The following is a 5148-nucleotide window of genomic DNA, read 5'->3' on the forward strand; positions in this document are numbered from 1 at the left end:
ATGTTAAGTTTTGCCTAAAGTATACCACTTTAATATAAATTAATAGACTAAATTGGAATTAGGGAAAAGTATAACAAGAAAAACACAATATCAAGAAAATGATAACCTAAAAGTCTTATTGATAGCACAAACTGGCTCTAGAATAGTGTTGGTAGACAATTTTTTTCCATGATTATAATAGATGTTTAGTAAAAGGAACTAGCACGCAAGATTTATATTGGTTCATTCAAACTCATGCACTAATTAAGAGGTTTTACTAATCAAACATAAGTTATAATGAGTATGTAAATTTCTTTGTGTTACAACGAGTACATAAGTCTCTCTAGGTTACCATTTCTCAATATTCTCCTAAGATTAAGAACTTACAAGAAAATAGAGAAAAAAGGCACTCTCACAAAGAACATAGTTTAAACTCACTTGAGAAAGTTTTAAAATATGAAGAATTACACATGTTTTCACTCAACCCAAAAGACCATAATGTATAAAAGATAAAATATATATTGTTAGTCGTATTTACACTTTTCAATTCATTCTCATTTTGTAACTCGAAAAAATTGATCATTGCTTGGTACGCCTTAATATGTAATATCTCCAGGTAGAGATCTTGATTTTTATCTTTTATCTTGATGATATAGAGAACACTTATTTTATAAATATTTGATGATATTTTTTCAATGTTTATGAATAACTCGACTAAAGGAAACTTTTTAAATAAAATGTGCAAATATAACAATTTAAGTTTAATCAAGTATAGGTGTATATGAAACACAGGAAAATATTAGAAAGGGGAGGGGGTTTTAATAGTGTTTTAAAAGCTTTTCGCAAATAGTATTTAATATTATTTTGCAGAGGTTAAACTGTCTACAACAGTAGTTAAATACTTTAGTTTAACGAAAACGTTGAATAGAAAACTTGTTTGAACATAAAGGACGAAAAACACTCTATGATTTATAATGGTTTACTCAAACTGAACTACGTCTAGTTCTCCCTTAAAAACCTTTAAAGGTTCCACTAGAAATGAGTTTTGTCACTCCTAGTTTACAAACTAACTAGACTAGGTAGACGAGTTTCACCACTTATGGTATCAATACTAGACCAACTGTTTAGAACGTTTAATTCCACGGAGTTAAACTTTATAAGTGTTTGAATTGAATTCTAAATCTAACACAACAAAGGTGTTTTTGAAACTTACATGACAAAAGATAACTCTCTTAAAGAGATTTAAAAATGAATACAAATTATGAAAACTTGTAAAAAGATCTTTTCAAGAAAGATCTTAAGAGCTTTAGAAAGAGAGCAGAGAGCGTAGCAATATTCTTAATAACAAAAGTTCTTCTCTTCTTTTCATGCAAACTCCTTTATATAGACTTCTTTGAAAAAGATATGTTACTCATAATTTTTCACTTTCTTTTAGCGATGTAGCCTTTAAGATAAAGTCAAAAGTTATGTTGCGTCTTGATAGAGCAATTGTGATGAGTGTACGAAAAGAGCATACATAAAGCATGTAAGAAACATTCCTTAAATACCCTTCTATCTCTTAACGTCGTTCTGATTCTGAGTAGACTTTTGATAAAGTTGATAATCTACACAGAAAAAGAGAGCACAACACAACATACCAAAGAATATTTATACGTACATGCATTAAAGCATTAGTGACTTAAGCGTTTAGTGTTTGTCTGTTTTGAATAACTTTTAAAGCATTTAGGATATAGTGTTTAGCAAAATTGTATTTTAGACGATTTAACTTTCTTTTATTAGACGCTCTATTATAAACTCTATATCGTTTAACGTTTATTAAGCATACGTTAAACACTTTTAGTTTTAGACGCTCTAGATCATTTAGGTATTTTAAAGAGTAACGATTAGTGCTTCTAGCATATATGTCCTAGATGATTATGCACTATTTCGTTCTAGACATTATATTAAACTTCAAAACAATGTTTGTTTAAACAGTATAGAATTATTGATCAAGTATAGTTAACATTTAGGAATGTTGATTTATCTAAATTTAAAGATAAAATATTCATTAAGAGTAATTTTACTTAGTTCTTAATCTATTTATCATTATGGCTATAATATTTTTATCAAAGGTCATAAATGATATATTAGACGATATCTAAAGATATGTTTGACTAGGTTCAATAGTGTTCAATTCTTAAATAAGTTATTTCATTTTGATGACCTTCAGATGCATAACTACACATGTTAGATAATTAATATAATTATTTTCATTACTCAATAATATTTGTTATCATTAAAATAATGTGATCTTATCAGTCTGATGAGTTTTACTAGATTGTTTTATCCTAACCCTTATTCAGAATATAAGCAAAGAAAACAATGCACTATATACTAGAGTAAATTCATTCTATAAGACCATATAGTCTAAATCGTCTAGAGTGTTTCTTGTATATTGTAGTTATAAGTATTAATGTGTTCTCCATTAATACATTCTTTATTGTTGATAAAAAAAAGTGTATCTTAGATTTTCATTACAAATCTTTTACATAAAAAATGGATTAACATCCTTAAATTGTTCTATTTTTTTTTATGTAAGAATGTTTCACCTATTACCTCTACTTGTTTATTTTCAATTTTACCTTGCACATTCTTATTATCGGAGTGACTATCAATCAGCTAATTAGTGTCACTCAGCCCATTAATATCTCCACTGCCACTAGATAAACCAAGGACCCAACCCCCAAAAACTATTTGGAGTCAAACCCAAGAATAGATCATTTCTTATGCTCTCCATTTGCCATCAACTTTTTATAAGACAATAAATGTCTCTTTCCATAAAGTGTTTATTGTTTCTAATTATTATTTTTAATCTGTGTACTCTAACTCGAGTAAAGTCTCTAACAAAAGTTTTCGTGTAATTATTTTCCATATATTTTTTAATTATAGTTAATTATAAAGTATTGGATTTAATTGGGACATAATTACATCAATAGTGTTAGAAGTTTAATTCATTTTGTTTCCTATCTTTTTTTTTAAGTTAGTTTTTAATTTTTGTTAGGAGTATTGTTTGGATCATTGTATACATCAGCATAATATTTTTGTAATTTGATTCATTCCTTTTTCACAATAAAAAGCTTTCTTTTGAACTTTTTCTCTAATCATTAGATGGTATCAGGTTATACTTTGTGTCCTCTGAAGTTTCTGTCATCAATTCTTCATTTTTCTTGGCAAACTCGCGAATCCTGCCAATCCTTTTTTTCTTCATCTAGACATGATTTGGCTCTTGAAACAAAGAACAGAGAAATTTGTTCTTGCCACTCTTCCTTATATAACTTTCAAGACAATTCCAACAAAAGCTCTTTCATAAATCATGGAGGTTCTTCAAACTTTCATGAAGACATTATAATAAATATGTTGGAGGCAACACCAAATATTGTAATCATTGTCGAAGTACAAAACATACCTCTGAAAATTTTGGACTAAACATGGTCTTCCACCAAGCTATAATCACAACAATAAGAACAGCTCAGCTCCTTCCAAATCTTCTGCTAGTGTAGTTGAAACTGAACCTTCTGTTACCATTGTTGATCTTTTTGTTGTGTTGTATGATAAGTCAAATACTTATTTTGGTTTCTCTAAAGAGGAATATGAAGTCAGTCTCGCTACAAGAGTCACAAAAATGTTTTCCCTTCAATAATTAAGTTGTTGCCTTCTAGTGAGAAAACTCCACCTTTCTAAGAGAAAGGGAGAAGATTCATCCAAAAAATTATTCAATGATAATAAGTGTTAAAAGTATTAATTGAGTATCCCTTTAATGAGATAATATATTTATAAGCTTCCTAAAATATGAGAAATTAGATATATTAAACAAATTTTATTACTTAGAAATAATTAAGTCTTATATTTTAAAGATATTAGATAATTAATAATTATATTATTATTAAATAATCAAATTATTATAGTAATGAACTTATACTAAAAGAAACAACAAAATTGTTGTGTTTTTATAGACAAGCAATACAACAATATCCTTATATATATTTATAGGTTTTTTAATATTTCATAGTAAGATTTTAACAAACAAAAGAGATGTACTCTGTCATTTCGTATTAAAGCACTTAGGTCGTTGTTGAATTGTTTGATTACTAACATTTACAAAAGTATTGACACGTTTAATACCGAGTTACTATTAGTATAGGTTACCAATTACCATAGTAGCTTTTGACCCAACATCAAGTTCTCTTCTACTGTTTTCCTTTTTCATTAAATGAAAATCAGTTTCAACATTTCTTTTCTTTTGTACATAAACGTTGCAGTGAGTTATATAACCCTTTTATTTAATTTTATTTTTTCATTTCTAAAGAGTATTAATGCATTAACTACATCAATAAATGCGCCTCAATGAAAGTGGAGAAGTTTGTATTTGTTGTTTATGCTAATTTTGTTCCTTTCAACACAAAAGGCAGAGACACCCCCAACTATGAGGAAGTCAATAAGGGATGCAGTATCAAAACCTCAAAACCTATGAATGATGTTAATATATTAGGTATATTAGAATAATAAGAAAAAGTAAGAAATTACAAAAAACTATATAACAAACAACCACATTCACACATGATCGAAAAAAATATGCAATATCTAGGCCAACGGTTAGCATTCAAGACCGATAGGTCTATCTACTGTAGCAGCGTTTATCGACAACAACGCTGGTCAGCCAGGTCAAACCGCAATAACGCTCGTCAACCAGACAACGCTCATCAGCCAGGACAAACCGCGACAACGCTCATCAATTATGTAGATACCGAACGGTCATACACACTCAGCACCGTTCGGTCACCACTATAGCCAACAAGGGCAATCGATTTTATTAAATTGGTCTAGCGCTCATTGGGTCAAGTGTCCAGTGGATGATCAAAACAATCAAAGATATCTGGTTAAAAGATATTCATAAAGCTGTTTATGAGCAACCGTCCGGATTTTAAGGGAAGTCTGTTTTCAACCGCCCGTATTTTAAGGTAAGTTTGTTTGGCTTGTGACAACTTATAAATACAAGGTCAAGGACATCAATAAGGCAGGCTCAATTCATACTCTAAAACATTCCATTTACATTCTACTCATACTCTACTGAGTTCATAATACTCAATTACCATAATATCCATTTGTGAGCAACAGCTCCTTCAACAGACA

This window comes from Vigna umbellata, chromosome 9 (genome assembly GCF_029865625.1).
Source record: "Vigna umbellata cultivar VRB3 chromosome 9, Vumbellata_1.0, whole genome shotgun sequence".
Taxonomy (NCBI): Eukaryota; Viridiplantae; Streptophyta; class Magnoliopsida; order Fabales; family Fabaceae; genus Vigna; species Vigna umbellata.